The following is a 20,916-nucleotide window of genomic DNA, read 5'->3' on the forward strand; positions in this document are numbered from 1 at the left end:
TTTGCTTTAGTCATCCTGCACCCAATGTCTATACAATGATTGGCATACAGTACTGTTAAATAAGTACATGAATAAGCATTTCCTTCAATGTAGCATATTGACCATCAACATTTTAAGAGTTAACAATTGTTCCTCATAAAAGAGATGTTTGCGATAACAAAGGACTGCGGACTTTGCAAATTCCATTTCACCCTTGGAGTTTCACAAAGCACATTCTCATATTGACAGATATAAGAATTTATATCATTTAAAGGAAGTGTTTAAATTTCTTTCACACAACATTTTCTCAACTTATTGATCATGAAATTCTGTTACATATGTAAGTTACCATTTATTTTTTTAACTTTTATATTGTATGAGTAAGTATGTATGTTTATATATATAAAACAACTTTTAATATTAACTTAGGAAATATTATATTAGATATAAAATTGGATCTGTGTCCAAGCTCAGTTTGATTAAACTAGTCTATGCCTTATCACAATTTCTAGTCATCTGGCTCTACTTAGCCAAGGAAAATAACCCAAAAAGGAAGCTCTTATAAATAGTCTTTGTTTGCTGGGCAATGATATGTTTGTTTTTTTAAAAAAATAATCTGTAAATATATCATTTAAAATTAAATTGTAACTTAAATAAATGTAAATAAATATGTCTTATTCAAGAAAATTCAATAATGTAAATTGCCCTTGTAAAAATAATTGGAGTGCCAGCCAGGTGAACTGGGTTCAACTCCTGCCCCTACCACAAATTATTTGTTATAAGTTGTAATTACTGTGATTATACTTACTGAAGTTCAACAAATAATGTATTTATTGATCTCGCAAGCTCAGTGTTCTATGGAGTCCAGTTTCCTCCTTGGAGAAATGATGGCAATACTTACAGCAGGGAGGATATCTGAGGTGGAGTTTGTTCGGGATCTGGCGCAGTGCCTAGCACACTGCAGTTGCAGGAAAAATACTAGCCCCTTTACCTTTCTTTAATTGTCTGTTTCAATACAGTAAATTTGGCTTTACAAAATGAGCTATAAAATTAAACTACACAAAATACATTCAGATGAATATACCTATGATTTATACCTGTCATGCTTTCATGCACATTTTTCTAATTACCTTACAGCAAATTGTAAAACAAAGCCTTTGTTGAAGCTCAATTATGAATGCTGATTCTAACAATTTGCTCTATACAGCAGGGACTGAAAAACTTAATTCAGAGCCAAGTCCTCCCTAATTTGCCGTAAACTCTTTCAACCATGCTTTTTGTTTCATTTAGTTTTGTTTTCCATTATGGAGGAATTTTAAATATCATCTAAGTAGAATAACATTTTCAATGTAATAGGAGATGATGTCAGGTTACGTAAAGGCATAAAAGTTATTTATGTAAATTCAGTCTTCCAACAACATTTAACAAGAAGCCACCTCTGTATCCACATCTCTGCGCTGGGCCCAGGGGGCCCAGGGATAAAGGCAGCACCGTTAGTGCGAGCTTACAGCTGCCCCACGGAAACAGCAATGCAACCTCGGTACCTATGAGTAGGAACCACCAATTTGCTACCGCATCTTTAGACACACCAGAACATTCCCCAAGACATTTCTGAGGAGTAGGAACTGCTTCTGGGCTAACACATTTTGTTAATTAGAATAATTTTACAAGGGGTCTCATCAAACCTCAAGGTTAATTGTATTGAGTCCCCATTGGAGAAGGAATACAGGATGGGCGCTCTAGCTATGCAGATGTAAATAACACTAGATTAAAGAATAAGAATTGAATTGGCTGCCATGGGAAGATAAAAGTGCTAAGGATGGAATTATAAGACTGCTCCTGCCAGCAGGTAGCTAATCAGTGTTTACTATTGATTCTCTGCTTTGCCTCGACTTGAGTAAATGTAGGTGAGCCTTTTAACATTGCTGCGACTCAGTTCATAATAAATACAGACACCTGGACTCCAGACTCAAACAGCTCATGGATCCCTTTGACTCACAATATGCTATGATCTTATAACTATTTATGAAAATATTCCAAATAAATCAATGGAACTGATACATCCTAAACTTCAAAGCGCTGAATGCCTGGGTCCCATTATTACTTCAACTCAGTCAGTTGCAAAAGATTATTCATTTAAAATGGTTTTCATCTCATTTAAAAAACTTTAAAACATACTGTTTCAATTTGAACTTTTAAAGGGGTTCAGAATTGCCTAAAACATATCCTCTTTTCTCTACAAGGACTTTTAATCATATACATAAAAAACGTGTTGCTGTGAGAATTGAGTTTCAAGGGGGGGGGGGAAAGGCATTAAAAAATAAATAAGTAAGGGAAATTGAGACCATATGAAAACAAGACAGATGATAAGGGGAAAAAAATCTACTCTGCTATGAAACAATGTTGAAATCAAGGAAATGAAATCATCTTTATTTCATGAGAAAATATCTTTGAGAGAAAAATGCAGAACAGAAAAGCTTTTATGGAATTTTTACTAATAGATGTTCATAGATATGAGTTAGCATCTGGGTGTGACAGGATATCAAACTGAACCAGATCTTAACCACTTTCAAAGTTTAAAAGGGGCATGCATTTCCAAGTGTCGTCCAGTAAAATTTCCCCAAAAGATGTTCCGTAATTCCTTTTTTCTTTAAGGCCTAAATGTTACAGTGATCATATTGCAATTGACTTCCATTCCATATTTTATTTTTAATTTTGTTTGAAGTTCAGTATTGACAAATTGCACATTATATTCACAATCACTTTGGCCTCACTTTTATGTAAACCTAAGTTTTATAAACTAAAGTAGCTTTAAAAACTGGCAAACATTGCAATGTGTCTTAATATATTTAATGAATAATAGTATTCATATCTCATTGTAGTTTCAAGATGGTAACTTGACAGTAATGTCAGCCTCCCAGGATATTAAGTGCAATGATGCGGTCTCTCCCTGCACTGTGCTATCCATCACTTTAGTCCAGGGCAGACACACTGTCGCCTCAGAGAAAACCCCAGCTGTTCCAAGGATAGTCCCTTTAATGCTCATGGTTCCAGTACTAGAACATCACACTTTTGCATCCTTAGTCATAATTCTGTTTGGAAACTCAGTGATTTCTTAGTAGCAAAATATACAAATGTCACACATGGGGGAAAAGCCTTTAGAAGAAGTTACAGGTAAAAGATTCTTCTTCTTGCACAGAGGAGTGACTCTACCAAATCTAAGACATATCCTATCACATCAAGCTAAAGAAAGAAGATTCTGAAGTCTGAAACTGTGTTTCTGAGATTGTGATCCCATTTTTACAACTAACGATACTCACTACAGAGCACCCACGCCTGTCTCCGTATGTCCTCACCTGTCAGTGTGTGTATCTCAAAAACAGAACAACTAAAAGAGTTTAAGTTGTTATAAATTACAATCACTACACCAAAATATCTGTGCTTTTCCACCTGTCAGATAGAAAATTCGGGCTAAAACAAAATGACAAGTAATAGAAGTAAAGGTAAAGTCTCACCTTTTGAAAGTAAATCATCGTAAATCTATCATAGAAGTAGAATCTGGAAAAAGGCTGTCCAAAAGTTTGTTCCCTAAAAGTGACCTAAAGATATTTTTGTTGACTAAAGAATATATTAGGCAACTGGAGCTTTATGACACAATGTTCTTTTTTTATTTTATTTTAACAGATATATAAAACTAGGCATAAACTGATTATATTTATATCTCATACAAATGTCAAAATCTAAAGAAATTACAAGATAAATCTAACTAAAATTTCAATACTAATAAAACCCAACAACATTGAAAAGGCAGGATTGCACACCATAATCTCCAACGTGGAAAAAATGTACATATATATTCAGGAAAGTGGCTGGGAAAACAAACAATGAAAACTATAGCAAAATGCTCACAAATTTACCCCCCTAGATGGAGAGAAAAATAATCAAATGGTATTATAAATTGAATTTATAAAACCACAGTATGCAAAGAATGAAAGAGAAAATAAAGTAAAATATTTTGGAGCATTCACTGCACATAGCTATTCTAAGTGTGTGGTGTGTATTAACTCATATAACTTTGAAAGTGTCTTGGGAAACACATTTAGACTTCTGAAAAGATACTGAGAAACCATAATTTTCCCAGAAAAAAAAAAAGGTGCACAGGAAAGAAAGTTGAAAATAATATCATAACAGGTATCACTAAAGAGGTACAACATAGGGATAGGCCACGATAATTTTATTGTGGTATTAGATGGAATATCAGGTAAAGGAAGAGGTTACTGAGCAGATACAGGTTGACTGGATAAACTATTTTTAACAATTCCAAGAGTTGTAGGAATATGTACTAGTATTATTCCTGCCTTGCACACAAGAAAACTGCGTCTTGGGGAAATTAAAGTACCCACAGATGCAATACTCATATGTAAAAAAAAACAAAGATACATCTCAGGAAGCTATAACTTTAGTTTTTTTTAAATATATTTTATTGATATTTTACAGAGAGGAAGGGAGAGAGATAGAGAGCTAGAAACATTGATGAGAGAGAAACATCGATCAGCTGCCTCCTGCACACTCCCTACTGGGTATGTGCCCGCAACCAAGGTACATGCCCTTGACTGGAATCAAACCTGGGACCCTTGATGCTCCATCCACTGAGCCAAACCGGTTAGGGCAGGAACCTATAACTTTATGACACTATTGTACAGGGAGGCAGGGTTCAATTCATTATAAAGACCTGACCAGCTAGGAGGGACAGGTTCAATCAGCTCACATCAGAGGCCTCTTACAAATTCATGATTTACATCATTTGTTCATAGAATAAGAGTTTGATTGGACAATTGTTTCAAAACATACCTAATCCTATCTAATAAAAGAGTAATATGCAAATTAACCATCACTCCACTACACCCACCAGCCACGCCCACCAGCCAATCAAGAAGCAAGTATGCAAATTAACCCCAACCAAGATGGCTGTGGCCACAGAGAGAGCAGGAGGGAGGCTTGGGTTTCCCTGGCGATGGAGGAAGCCAAGCTTTCTACACACCCTGGCCAACGAGGCTTCCACTCAAGGCTACAAAGTTTCAATTATAGAAGATAAATCCCAACATAAATGGCGGCAGCCACAGAGCTAGAGAGAGCAGGAAGCTAGGGTTGCCCCTGGAAATAGGGGAAGCCGAGCTTTCCGCACACCCTGGCCAGCCCAGGCCTCTGCTTAAGGCTACAAAGTTTCAATTATAGAAGATAAATAAATAGCAATAGAAATGGCTGCTGCCATGGAGCAAGCAGGAGGCTTGGCTCCACTCCAGGCTACAAAGTTTCAATTGTAGAAGATAGATAAATCCTAGATACCAGGGCCTCCGCTTGGGTCGCTGGGGGGTGTGGCCGGCCTGCAAACCACCACAGGCCCCTCACCCAGGCCGCCCCACCCCCTAAGGAAACCCCCACCCTGATTTGGGACACCCTTCAGGGCAAACCAGCTGGCCCCCACCCATGCACCAGGCCTCTATCCTATCTAATAAAAGAGTAATATACAGATTGACCATCACTCCAACAAACAAGATGGCTGCCCCCATGTGGTCAAAGATGGGTGCTCCCATGTGGACACAAGATGGCCACTACAAGATGGCCAGCAGGGGAGGGCAGTTGGGAGGGACCAGGACTGCAAGGGAGGGCAGTTGGGGGCAATCAAGCCTGCAGGAGATGGCAGTTAGTGGTGACCAGGCCGGCAGAGGAGGGAAGTTGAGGCTGACCGGGCCTGCAGGGAAGGACAGTTGCGGGGGAACCAGGCCTGCAGTGGAGAGCAGTTGGGGAGGAACCAGGCCTGCAGGGGAGGGCAATTAGGGGTGATCAGGCCTGCAGGGGATGGAAGTTAGGGGCAAACAGGCTGGCAGGGGAGCAGTTAGGCATCAATCAGGCTGGCAGGGAGTGGTTAGGGGGTGATCAGGCTGGCAGGCAAAAGCGGTTAGGGGCAATCAGGAAGGCAGGCAGGCGAGCAGTTGGGTGCCAGCAGTCCTGGATTGTGAGAGGGATGTCTGACTGCCTGTTTAGGCCTGATCCTACCGGGACATCCCTCGAGAGGTCCCAGATTGGAGAAGGTGCAGGTTGGGCTGAGGGACACACACACACACACACACACACACACACACACACACACACACCCGTGCACAAATTTTGTGCACCGGGCCTCTAGTCCTATATAATAAAGAGGTAATATGCAAATTGACTGTTACACCCTCACACAAGATGGCCACCACCATATGGTCACAAGATGGCTGTCACAAGATGGCTGACAGGGGATGGCAGTAATGGGGGACCAGGCCTGCAGGGGAAGGCAGCTATGGGCGACAAGGCCAGAAGGAGAGTGCAGTTAGGGCAATCAGGCCAGCAGGCAGGTGAGCGGTTGGAGGTCACCAGTCCCCAATTGTGAGAGGGATGTCCCAGATTGGAGAGGGTGCAGGTTGGGCTGAGGGAAACCTCCCCCCACCTTCAGTGCACAAATTTTGTGCACTGGGCCTCTAGTGTTTAATATTAATCAATAAAAATATTCCTTTTTATAACTATACTAGAGGCCTGGTGCATGAAATTTGTGCATGGGGGTGTGTGTCCCTCAGCCCAGCCTGCACCCTCTCCAATCTGGGACCCCTCGAGTGATGTCCGACTGCCCGTTTAGGATCAGGCCTAAACCGGCCATCGGACATCCCTCTCACAATCCAGTACAGCTGGCACCCAACTGCTTGCCTGCCTGCCTTCCTGATTGCCCCTAATTGTTTCTGCCTGCCAGCCTGATCACCCCCTAACCACTCCCCTGCCAGCCTGATTAATGCCTAACTGCTCCCCTGCTAGCCTGTTTGCCCCTAACTTCCGTCCCCTGCAGGCCTGATCACCCCTAACTGCCCTCCTCTGCTGGCCTGGTCACCCCTAAATGCCATCTCCTGCAGGCTTGATCGCCCCCAACTGCCCTCCCTTATAGGCCTGGTCCCTCCCAACTGCCCTCCCCTGCTGGCCTGATCGCCCACAACTGCCCTCCCTTGCAGGCCTGGTCCCTCCCAACTGCCCTCCTCTGCTGGCCATCTTGTGGCGACCATCTTGTGTCCACATGGGGCAGCCATCTTTGACCACATGGGGGCAGCCATCTTGTGTGTTGAAGTGACAGTTTGCATATTACTCTTTTATTAGATTATTAGATTAGATAGGATAGAGGCCTGGTGCACGGGTAGGGGCTGGCTGGTTTACCCTGAAGGGTGTTTGGATCAGGGTGGGGGTTACCTTGGAGTGTTGGGTGGCCTGGGTGAGGGGCCTGTGCTGGTTTGCAGGCCGGCCACGGTCCCTGGCGACACAAGCAGAGGCCCTTGTATCTGGGATTTATTTATCTTCTATAATTGAAACTTTGTAGCCTTGAGCGGAGGCCAGGGCCAGCCAGAGAGGGTGGGAAGCTTGGCTTCCTCCATCGCCGGGGAAACCCAGGCCTCCTGCTGGCTCCATGGCTGCAGCCATCTTTGTTGGGTTAATTTGCATACTCACTCCTGATTGGCTGGTGGGCCTGGCTGGTGGGCGTAGTGGACGTACTTTCAATTTGCATGTTTCTCTTTTATTAGTGTAGATTATCCCCAAGGGTATGGCTTTTGAATAAGAAAAAAAAAGAAGCATGCCTTCTTACTTAACACATTCCAAATAAATCAAACTGTCATCCAACTAGTTTTTAAACTATATCTTCTACATTCTGGAGCATCATAAAAATATTAAAGTAAATAAGACTTTAGAAAAAGACCATACTTGTGTTTTTCCAAATATATCATCTTGTTTTATTCTAACCACATTCTTGTGAGATTAGTATAGACACTACATTTTATAGGTGAATAACTCAGTCCTATTGATTCACACTTGCCAACCCAAATAGAGCTAGTCATTGGCAGCTGATCTAACCCTTGGTTTGTCAGTTATTTGGTCTTAGGCTTTTCCCAGGGTCATACTAGGTTAGTAGTAAGTGTTAGTCACCTCAGAAACCAGACTGAAAAGGCAAAATACAGTGATGTGTGACATAGACCTTTGCATCATATGGGATTTCTGTATAGACCAGCTTAAATGTCTAGAAAAATGTAATTTGAGCTGATGCTATTGGATGATATAGGCCCTCATGGGTTTCATAATATTTTGAAGAAAGTCAAATTGCAGTGGGACCATGTCTACCTGCCTGTCATAGCTGCCTGGCTTCAGAATGTATATATTCCTGCCATCACACTGCTTCAATCCCATAGCATCTCCTTTTCTCACAGCTATGGAAAAGTGGAATCACTGAAACACTACCATGATTCCACAGTACAACTCCAGAAAACAAATAATCTTGATTTTTTTCTCATAGGAAACACCTCAGATTCTCATAAAAACATGTTTGTGACTAAAGTTAGCAGGCTGAATGTAATGGGTAGATGAATGGATGCTGAACAAATAAAGATACAGCTGTTATCACTTCATTAATATTTCCTTGAACTGCATCTTCTGGTATGTTAAATGCTACTTTCTTTCTCAAAAGCTGATTAACTAAGTTAGCATGCTACCATTTGTTTTCTGAAGCATCCACATTTAATGTGTTAAGCGATTTCAACCACAATAAGAACTTGGCTTTAAAATACTTCATCAATTTCTCTGACAGTGGACTCATTGTGCCCAGAACCAATGAGTTTACAGAATGCAGTTTCCATGTTAAATATTCATAGCTGCCAAGAGATAATTTGGGGAAAGCTTAGTATTATTTTTGCCTGATTTTCATCATGTAATAAGCAGAGTTACACCTGGAGACACACAAAATACCCTTCCTCCAATGCCTCCTGCTCACCGATCCCATTAATTCTGCTTATCTTCTGCACTCCTCGTTTCCACTTTAATCCAGCCTTCATAGGGAATGAAGTGTGAAATAGAAATGATCACTAGGGGGCCACTCTTCATTGTGATTATGGCCCCAAAGGTAGGGTTGCGAGATAAAATACTCAACACCCAGTTAATTTAAATTTTGTAAGCAACAGACATCTTTTTTATATAGATATGCCCCATGCAATTCATCAAACATATCTAAGCTAAACTATTGTTTTTGTGTGTGTATCTAAAATTAAAATTTAAGCAAGGATTCTGCATCTTTATTTGCTAAATCTGGCAACCGTACACAAAATGCGTGTTCTAGAGCTGAGGTCCGCGTTGAGTATACGGATGTCCCTGACTCAGTATGCTTGGAGCCCAGCATAGGGGCAGTGAAGAGCACACACCCTCTTCAGTTATGCTGGTGGGGGAAGACTAGGGGACAAATTTGGGGTTGGAGACATTTGATCTAGAGTATAATTCATCTTTGTTGTTTTTCATTGAGCATATTGCTTTTGCGTTCATTGAACTTGTTTCTTCATGTGTCCAACAAAAATATTAGCTTACTAGGCTTCTTAGACTAACTTTCTTTGCCCTGCATCCCTGTGTCTTTGTTCCAAATATGGATAGCTTCCTTGAACATATACCAGTAGCTCCTCAAATCTGGTATACCCACAGGATGCTAAAAAACAAAACAAAACAAAACAACAGGATCAATGTTTTCCAGACCAAAAGCCAGCCACTCAGATTGTAGTGATTTTTTTATATCACATGTTAAAGATACAAAATGATTTTGAAAGATAAAATGAGATAATTCATGTGAAATCACCTACCATGCCCAGAAGTTATATAATAGTCAGCAAATGTTAATTCCCTTCCCTCCATCTTTCTTAAGTGCTTGCAAGCTTTGTCATAAAAAGAGTCTATATTTAATATGCTTTCAAAGCAGTGCAGTCTCCTGCTTCAGGACTCCTCCAAAGAAATAAAGTCAATGAAATCCTTCTGAGAAGAGTGAATGACACCTGTGACAGGGTAGCATCATGGAACAAGTGCCACTGGACTTCTTTCACCTCTGTCTGACCTATTGGAAATACTAACACATGGAATGCAGCCACCCTGCATAACCAGTTTGAATATTAAAGGCATCTGCTTTGAAGTAAAATTCTGAAAAAGGAACATTAGATTTCAGAGACATTACTCTTTTGAGAGAGCTAATCCTGCAATCTTGGCTGACATTCACTGGAATGCTCTGGAAAATGGCTGTCATTCTACAAGATAACATTAGAGTCCCTACATAGCAAAGAAGGGGACACTAATATTCAAATTCCCCTTTCTGGAAGAATCAGAGTGATGTAGACAACTTAAAGAAATCCAAGACAGCATACAGGTCAGAAATCACCACCCCTGAAGCTGCTCCCGGAAGGAACTAGTTACAATAGCTCACCTTGAACACTTCGTACATGCCAGGCTTTGGGCAAAGCACTTTATATGCTTTATATATTTTGATCTGCAAACAACTCTATGAACTTGGTAATGCCATCATCCCACTTTGACAGATTGGGAACTCCAGGAATAGATATAATAAATCCCTTGCCTGGGTCATAGAATACTAAAGGGTGGTACCAGAACGAACGCAGGTCTGTGTATCCCTTTATGTCAAAGTTTCTCATCATGTAGGCAGAGACCTTCTTCTTCAGAATCATTTAAAGCTGAAGAGACTGGGAGCCATCCCAGAACTACCTAATCAGATATCCAAGGCTGAGAACAGGAATTTACGTTTATGACAAGCTGCCTAGTGCCTGGGATAAAAGTTAAAGTTGAGAACTCTTGAATTATGTGACTTTGCCTACCTAGGTTTTTCCATTATTCTCAGCTAGCTCCAAATTTAACTATGTAACTAATAGAAAACACAAACCTCTAAGTGAAAACAACTAACTCATGATATACTCTGTAGGAAGACACCTGGTCAATCAGGACCTCCAGGATACTGGCCCACTTCTAGGACCGCACAAAACACCCGAGGGAGCTGGAAGCTACACCTTTGAGAAATCCCCATGTGCCATCCACCACTTCAACAGGGGAAATCTCCAAAACGAATTTTGGAACACTTAATATTATTTGGTAAGTGACTGACTGAGAGTTATCTAGAACCAAACAACATGGCCTTGAGTTTCATTGATACTTTGTTTATACTGTTTTTTTAATTGTTTAAGAAACTTAAGAGTTAAGAAAATGATACAGTTAAATTAATTTTAAATCATTAACTCAACCAACATTTATTGAGCTCTTATAATTATGCTGAGCATTGCATCTCTTATAAGATGCAACAATGAGTAAATTCTGTTCTCACAGAACTTGTTTTCCCATAGGGAGACTTATAATAAAAAATGAACAAATAAACAGGTTAGACAGTGATAAATCCTATGGGGGGAAAAGGAGGCTAATATGATTGAGATAGGGAAGGCATAAAATAGGGTGGCTAGGGAATATCTCTTTGGAAATTCATGCTAACTGAAGCCTTTATGATGAGGAGGAACCACACACGTGCAGGTGAGTAAACTAGTTAGTACTGAGAGAACAACTAGTGCAAAGGCCCTGTGGTAGAGAGAAGAACAAGGAGAAGGTGGATGAAGCAGAAGTCTAGTGAGCTTGGAGGAAAGTGAATCAGGGAAGTAGGCACTGCCAGATCACAGTGCACTTAACATGGCAACCTATGGTGTCTGTACTATATTTCATTCTAAATCCATTAGGAAGTTTCATGCAGGGAATGCCATGATTTGATTTACAAATTAAATAAAAAGTTTTGTGTCATTTAAATCATAATGCAGTTTGCCTTTGCTGTAAGAACTGATATTTCCAAACACATAGCCTCATCCTGGTCCTATTAATTTTAACATCTTCATTAGGGTGTTTCCTCTTCTGCCCATAGAAATCTTACCCTTCCTGCAAAGACCAGTTCAGTGTCCACTGTGCCCAAGGCTCTGATCCTTGCACCTCATCCCCATGCTTCTCCAGGCATTCTGCCTTTGCTTCTGTTTCTGTGCTTGACACAGAATAAGTGGAAATTCATCTTTATAACTCCCACAGTTGCTCAAAGAGCAAGCAAGCATTTGGTAAATATTTGAAGAAAAATCCTGAGCTTGGCCCATTAGCTGGGATTTTGCATGCAATGCCTTAAGGCAACCTTGCATACAGCTCCTGACAGAATAAGCATTTAAAGGGAAATCTGATCGCTCTCCTGCTGGAAACCTCTGAAGGCTTCCTTTCACAAGATAAAAAAAAAAATACTTCTCTAAAGGGCTTTAGAGGGTCATCATAATCAGCTCTGTCCTGATTAACCAATCAATCATTTATCACACTCCCTTTCATGTGCATTATGTTTCTCTAATTACACAAGACTTCTTGTCATTTCCTAAAACCCCTGTGCTCTTCCATCTCTAATCCTATATCATAAAACCCTAATATGCAAATCAACCGAATGACAGAACAACCGGTTGCATGATGCGCACTGACCACCAGGGAGCAAATGCTCTATGCAGGAGCTGCCCCCTGGTGTCAGTGCACTCCCACAGGGGGGAGCGCTGCTCATCCAGAAGCCGGGCTCCTGACTGGTGAGTGCAGCAGCGGTTGTGGGAGCCTCTCTCGCCTCTGTGCCAGCACTAAGGACATCCCCCTGGGGGTCCTAGACTGCGAGAGAGCTCAGGCCGGGCTGGGGGACACCCCCTCCACCCCCTAGTGCATGAATGTCATGCATCAGGCCTCCAGTATACTATGTTCTTCCTTGTCCCTTTCCTTCATGTTTTCTTCTATCATCTCCCAACTTGTAGGGATACTTTTTATTCTTCCACCTACAGATGACCCTGACTGTACCAATGATATGTGGCTATGTTTTCGTCTGTGCTCCTTTCTCCCAGAATTTACCAGAGTAGAGTATGGTCCTTAAAGTCCTAGCTCTATGAAACATGATTCTCTGGAAAATTAATTCAGAAAATGTTGCCTACAATACTCTTCTCATGAGATTCATGAATGGATAAGTATGTAAGGAAGACTGTGAAATTGCACAGCACAGGCACAGAGCCTCGTATGCCAACTCAACCATACTAACATCCTTCAGATGTTTGGGAAACACTTACGTTTTGTAAAAGAAAAAAAATCACCAAAAGAAAACACCAACCAACACCTCAACTAAATCCTTTTTGTACTGAACTGCCATACAAGTGTGTCCATTATAAACTACTTGAGAATCTGTCTTACCTGTCTTTGTGTGGCTCTGGCCCGGCAAGGGCCTGACTTCCCAAAGGGGCTCCACACATTCTGATTGGCTGAGCCATCATGAGCTCACAAAGCAGACTCTGCTAGTTGAGAAGAGCCTGTGTCATCTTCACTTTGCTGCATTTCCTGATGTTCCGTCCTTATCCATTTGTTCTCTCTGTTATTCCACAGATTCACCCCAGCTCCTGAAGCAATTGTCAGGGAGAACTGCATATGTAACCTCAATGGGAATTACTTTCCATTGACAATCTGAACATCTTTGCTGCTCATTTTTTCCTCTTCTCTAATACATTCCAGGAGATCTTTGGAACCTATATACATTTGGAACTATATACATTTGGAACTTACATACTAGTACATTTTAGATAATTAACATGTGTATGTAATCAACTTAATTCTGGTTACAATCTAAATTTTTTTTCAGTCTAATTTGGCAACATAAAAACATAATTCTTTCTGTTTGACCTAATAAATCACACTTCATAAAAAAGTTCAATAATTTTATAAGTGTTTAAGCTATGTCTTTGTTTATGCCATTAATCAAAATGTTGCCCTAGAAGCAACTGGAAACTATACTCATGGCTGTTCTTGATCCTTCATATACCATTTTAGAGCCTCAAAGCCATCTATCGCTAAATTGATATAAATCTATACCATATTACAAAAGAAGTTCATGAGAGTCTATTAAAGGTTTTATTGAATTCTATATATTCACTTTCTGTATAGAACCTTTCAATCTAGTCATTTATCAACTTTATAAAAGTACATTAATTTAGCAAACATGTAGTGTTCAACTATGTAAATATGTAATCTTTCAGTGAACAGCACTTCCTTTTCAAATGGTTCACAACAAATACCTTCACAGTGTCTACTAATGAATCTTTATTAACCAACTCTGGAATCTAGTTTCAAATGTTTTGATAGAAATATCCATTTTCTCCTTTGTAGAAATCACAATTAAAATATCTGCATATTTTCCAGTGTATCTCTGATTTATAGCCATTCCTCAAAGAATATCACTGAAAGTTTTTAATCTAACCTTTAAATTTTATCAGAATTTCATTCATTTGACTTAGTGATCAAGGCTTTGTTTAGAGAATTTTACTTCTAACTACTAGATGTACCAATATGTGCTAATGACTTAGATTAATCACATATAGGTAAGCCAAAATATTATCTTTACATGTATGATGAAGGAGTTTTGGTAATAACAAAGTCAAGTTATCTCTTCCAAAAACAAAAATAAGAAGAATAAAAAGAATTGGAGGAAATTACATCCCAGAGAGCTGAATTATTAATACTTGTACCAAGATTCCTGATATGGACCCCCAAAAAAAGGTTCTATTTCTCACAGAGTAGTCTATATATATAAAAGTCTAAGTAACTGAATGACTGGTCATTATGATGCACACCGACCACCAGGGAATAGACGCTCAACACACAGGATCTGGCTCCCTCCTGTCTGGATCAGGCCTGCAGGGGGTCAGGCCCGAACTGGCTATCCAACATCCCCTGAGGAGTCCCGGATTGCAAGAGGGTGCAGGCTAGGCCAAGGGACCCCACTGGTGCACGAATCCATGCACCAGGCCTCTAGTCTGATTATAAATTCCTAACTAAGCAGGTCATGGTAGGTATTCATGCCCCAGGCATAGAATTTCTTTAGTAAAAAGTTTATCTTTGCCTCAAACAAGCCCTGTCCATTGTTTCTTTGCATCTAGGCCAACACACTTTTGAAAAATTGTAACTACCCTCAAGAAAGCAAGAAATCTTGTTAACTATCCAGTAATCCAATTCCCACCTTGCTTTTTCCCACCTTCATATAATCTCCCTTCTTAATCTCAAGTGCCTAAAAAAATTTAAAAAAATTTTAAAAGCTGTAAAACTGTTATTTTGCTGAACATTTGATATCTTGCTCTGTGGCATATGTCTTTGGTTTGGCTCAATTAAGCTCTTAAAAAAAATCCTCTACAGGCTTGGACATTTTCTACATCGACAGTGTCACAAAAAATCAGGTAGTGGTCATATTGCTAAAGAGAAAGTAAGCGAGAAAACAAGATAGTGCAAATGTTCTTCAGCAAAACTTGGCAGGTCATTGGAGAGATAGTTCAACCTCTTGGCAAATGTCTCCCATCAGAGGGTATAGACCTTTATACCCAACAGTATTCAACAGTAGCACCACCCAACTAATGTCACTCAACATAGTCTGTAATCACAAAGAAACCTACAAATACAGTACAACTTTTGTGGATTATGCTTCATTAGCGACTGCAATGACCAGCAAATGTGAGCCTTTTTGTACACTTGGCAGTTATCATTTTGAATGTAAAGTTATAAGCTGACATTAGGTTCATTTATTATTTTCTTGCATCTTGGACAATGTGAGTTACTTACCCAAGATTCTTATGACCTCACTAGAGGCCCAGTGCATGAAATTCATGCATGGGGAGGTATGCCCCTCAGCCCAGCCTGCACCCTCTCCAATCTGGGACACCTCAAGGGATGTCCGACTGCCTGTTTAGGCCTGATCCAGGTAGGATCGGGCCTAAACGGACAGTCGGACATCCCTCTCACAATCCAGGACTGCTGGCTCCCAAATGCTCTCCTGTTGCCTTCCTGATTGCCCCTAACCACTTTTGCCTGCCAGCCTGATCACCCCCTAACCACTCCCCTGCCAGCCTGATTGATGCCTAACTGCTCCCCTGCCATCCTGATTGCCCCTAACTGCCCTCCCCTGCTGGCCTGGTCACCCCTAACTGCCCTCCCTACACGCATCTTTGACCACATGGGAGCAGCCATCTTGTGTGTTGGAGTGATGGTCAATTTGCATATTACTCTTTTATTAGATAGGATAGAGGCCTGGTGCAAGGGTGGGGGCCAGCTGGTTTGCCCTGAAGGGTGTCCCAGATCAGAGTGGGGGTTCCCTTGGGGCATGCGGTGGCCTGGGTGAGGAGTCTGTGGTGGTTTTCAGGCCGGCCACGCCCCCTGGTGACCCAAGCGGAGGCCCTGGTATATGGGATTTATTTATCTTCTATAAGTGAAACTTTGTAGCCTTGAGTGGAGTTCAGGGCTGGCCAGGGTGTACGGAAAGCTTGGCTTCCTCCATCGCCAGGGAAACCCAAGCCTCCTGCTCTCTGTGGCCGCAGCCATCTTGGTTGGGTTAATTTGCATACTCGCTTCTGATTGGCTGGTGGGCATGGCTTGTGGGTGTAGCAGAGGTATGGTCAATTTGCATAGTACTCTTTTATTAGATAGGATGGCATTTGGAAAACATAACCAGATACAGAACTGCCTTGCCACCAAAAACACTGCCAGAAGACAACCTCTTTGAGTAATCCTGAAACCCTTATTGTGTGACATGCCCAGTAATTAGTCTTCAATAGAATTCAAGAGATCTGGTTGAAGATAGACTTTGGTTCAAATTTTGTATTTGCAAACTTCCTTGTTCTTTGAATTAGAAATTTCACTTAACTGTACCGAAGTTTTGTCACTTATAAGATAAGGATATAAGTAGTTCCTACCTGATGTATTTTTGGAGGGAATTCAAGGAAGGAATGTAAATTTTGTGACACATGTCAAGCATTAAATAATGTTAACTTAATTACTCTGACATATCTGATTTCTCATGTAGTTTAATATAAGAAAAACTAAACACCTACTTTTTATCATAACCCCTCTACAAGTACACATACAAATATATTTGTGCATAAATCCAAATTTTATTTTATAAGAAAACATGATATATTAAAATGAATGAAAACATCTTTGTTCATATAAGTCTAAGTTAGAGATTTCAGCCCAGAGAAAAATGATCCTTACTTCTATATCTCTAATGAAATTTAAAAATTAGGGCATCTTATGAATTAATTTGACCAACATGTGAGCCTGTTAGATTTAAATGAACACACTCCAATTCATTCAAAATATGCAGGGTCACATTAAGGAAAATATCCTCACTTCATATCATCCAAACAGGAGTTAGAAACATGATTTTTAACCTGGGGGATGAATATATGGTACTCAATATATGGGAAAGTTTAAGAAATAACTTTGTCAATTTTGCATCTATACACATTTAAACTGTAAACATTTCTATGCCTCTCATTATAGAAAATTCAGTGTTTCTTCTTAAACTTCAAAATATATAAATTCTTTCAGAGAAAATTTAAAAGATTTTAGTTAGCAATCTGATTTTTCCCAAGTTTCATAAAATTTTGATTTTTAAAAATGTATACTAGAGTTTACTCAGACTTTGCATATATTATGCTATCCTAAAAACAATGTCAAATCACAAACAAGACATTTAACTGACAGTTCATTTTATTTTTTCCATATAAGAATGAATCACATTTGCATGAAAGGTTTCCCACAAGATCTACAGCTCTCCCTGTGGCTTGCTAATATGTTTGCAAATGGCATTGCACCTGCTTTTATACAAACATCTTTGATGCCTAGAGTATCCAATGCGTCAGGGCATTGTCAGAGAAATAGCTGCATGACAAATAGCTTAAATGGATGTAATGAGATATGTTCCATGATTGAGCACCCAGCACTGTAAGCAGATAGTTCTCAGATGAGAAATGCCTCTTCATGATCAATGTGCCTTCCAAACTTGGCCAATCTGATGTGCCCTTTGGCCATCTGGATTATCGGTTGGATTTCTCACACACCTCAATGAGTACTTGTCTATTCCATCTCCTGATCTGTTCACACTTTGAGGGAAAGTTCAAACATCTGACTCTAAGATTCTCAATTTCCCCTCATGTATGCATGAATGAGTAGGCTAAGTCATGAATTCAAATAATCTTTTTCGATTATTGGTTTAATATGAATTAATCTTTTATCACAAACATTTCACAATTTTGTGTTTTCATGCACCTTCAAGTTATATTAGTTAACTTTTTTTTTAACTACTATTGTATTCCAGAGTGGTATTTGTTGTTGAAATTTCCATTTGTCCCAATCCCAGAAGCACCATTAAGAGAAATTCATGAATGTAATTAAGGAAAAATCCTTTTGAATGCTGACAGTTTTATAGACATTAGGTTTGGCACGGCTTATTCGATAGGAGAGTTATTCTTTACAATTAATAAATCAATTCAGAAAACTTTTTGGTTAAGTGTTTTTAGTGAAGGTGATATTCTCTCTCTAGTATAAAGAAGCGACTCTAGAGACCTCATAGACCAGATAGACTGAAGGAGAAATCTCACTCTAAAGTGGAAGCAAATGAGTAAGGACAGCTTTGGACTGTGGCATCACTGGGTACAGTTTATCTGCTTTGGCTGGTACTCAGCTTAAATGTTTCTTCCTCTGGGAGGTTGTCTCTGAACTTCCCTAGCCCATTTAGCTTCATTCTTTATTATATTTTGCCTATGCCATTTTTATTTATAGCACCTCTTATATCACCTCAAATACATGTAACTTTCACTTTTTTTAGGGTCAGATCCCTTAGACTTAAAGGGATGTGGATTTTATATCTGTATCTTCAATATCTTATATATCTAGCACATAGTACAATAAATGCATGCTGGTTAAATAATAATAAGATTCTTGAAGCATATGATGTGGAGTTCCCTGCTCTAAAAAGGAATTTGCATGAAGCATTCAGGTTTTGAGTCTGATCAATAAGGGTTCACATAGATGTGGCTCCTGGGTAACAAAGACTTGGAAAGAAGGCACCTGAGTTTCTGATTATCACTTTGTGACCCATGTTCCAACTCAAGGAAAGATGAAATTAGCATTGCCCAAGGCAAGAATGATAAAGTTGAGAATAAAGGTATTCAGAACTCATTAAAACTGAACTGGCACTGATTATTTTCCGGCACCACAATATACCGACGTGACTAAACTATGCCGGCATTTCTGCTTCCCAACTGAATTGATACCTAGAGATGCCTTGTTACTGGGATGATGTCACCTTCAATGGAAGAACTTTTATTTATGTGAATTCTAAAATCTCAAGTTAAATATGAAAATTGTGTTTTCAAAGCAACAAAATAATTTTACATATTCAGTTAGAGCAACCTGTGAGGGTAAATAGTGTCTAGAACTAGTGAGATCAGTAGAAACAGTTTATTTACTAACCTGTTCAACATTACAAACAATCCTTCATTAGTCGCCGCTATCTATATGCATATGTCCTCTCTTCAACTCCAACTTGTTGCCCATCCCCTTTCCTCCATGGCAATCTCTACTGCTGGAGTCAATATTCACACACAGAGAACTGATTGCCTATAAGGCTTTACAGCAAGATTCACTATGTTCTTAGTCTTGAGTTGCAAATAGATGATCTATATAATATTTTTCACCAACTGGTTAGCCAATTATTTTAAATTTTTAATAGACCTCTTAATACATATCTTGGTTCTTTAGCAAATTATTATGCTATAAGGTGCCAGTGTCCTCAGGACTAGAGGTCCTAAGGAAAAGCCCAGTAGGATGGTGACTGGTTAATTATCACGTTCAACAGTGATCATTAACATTGATGTAGCAATTTCTGTTTACTATAACTGTGGCCACCCACTTGTGGGATCTGAAGCTACCCTATCCCCACCACCACCCATGAGCTACCTCCTGCATCTGCAGTCACTCTGCTACATAACACCTGAACTCAAGCCTCTGTCCTCAAAGCCTGCAATCACCACAGCGCAAGGGGGCAAATCCCTATCCACTATGGCCGGTACCCATCGTCCTCAAAGTGACTGTCGATGCTGGAACCTCCTTGCTGCTCATCCTTACCATCATCAGCAAATGAGGAAAGTATCAACCAACCACGTGTCCTTCTCAACATACAATTTATACTCTACTGCTTGACCACAACCATAAATGTCTGTACTTCCTAGTCCATATGACTACAACTTCCTTTCCATGCCAACAACTTCTTTGATTACGCCCATGATGACTACTCATTGATTCCATTGAGATAAAACACCCTTTCTTCACTTCTTTCCACACCTACCTTACATTCCAGAAAGCTTCATTTGAATATTATCCTCAACTTCATTGCCCTTAGGAGTTTTCAGCACCTCAATTTAAAAAATCCCAAACCTGCAGGAGTTGAGCTGTCTGTCTGCTTTTTCTATAATCTAATACTGATATAAATAGAGCACTAATAAATAATATCACACAACAGAGAGATTCAATTCCCATTTAAATATGCAATCACTAATCAATTAACCCTAAAACTTCCAGCAATACAACTACTAAATTGACATCTCCCAGATATAACAAAGGCATCCAGAACTCAACATTTCCGAACTTAATCTAGGAAACATTTCTCATAATTTTTTTCCTTTCCCAGTATTGTTTTTCAGTAGAAAGGCCCACATTTTATCTAAATATGAAAACTATAAACCCTGCAGTCATCCTAGGAATTTCCTCTTTCTAACCTTCAACCTCAATTCGTCTCAACTACTTGATATCATGTTTTAAATATCCATCATTTCTATCCTATATCTTGCTTGGCATTGGTATTAAGAAACTTGCAATTTCATATTTATCAGTATTATTACCTGATTATCATCTATAAGCTTACTAGACTATAAGCCCCATTGAACCAGGATTTTTTAGTCCATTTTTACTCATTATTTTATCTCTAGTATTTTGCAGTTTTTCTTTACTTACAGTGAGCACTAGATAAATATTTTCTGAATAAATAGGTGAACGAATAAATGAATACAAGTAAATGTATGTATCACAATAAACATATTATGTATGAAGCAAGTATTCATAATCCTTATCATGTAAGAGAAAATCAGAAGCTTAACAAAGGTCAATTAAGCAGAGAATTATGAGTTTGGAAATAAATTTAGGCCATCTCCA

General features: G+C 39.6%; 1 protein-coding gene across 5 annotated transcripts in view; it reads right to left on the reverse strand.

Annotated features, from left to right (window-relative positions):
• The window catches only part of NRG3 (neuregulin 3), a gene marked incomplete at both ends in the record, with an annotated part of 1,054,567 nt that overhangs the window by 100,413 nt on the left and 933,238 nt on the right, over positions 1–20,916 (reverse strand). The gene's annotated exons all lie outside the window — the stretch shown is intronic.

Source organism: Cnephaeus nilssonii, assembly GCF_951640355.1.
Source record: "Cnephaeus nilssonii genome assembly, chromosome: 16".
NCBI classification, from domain to species: Eukaryota; Metazoa; Chordata; class Mammalia; order Chiroptera; family Vespertilionidae; genus Cnephaeus; species Cnephaeus nilssonii.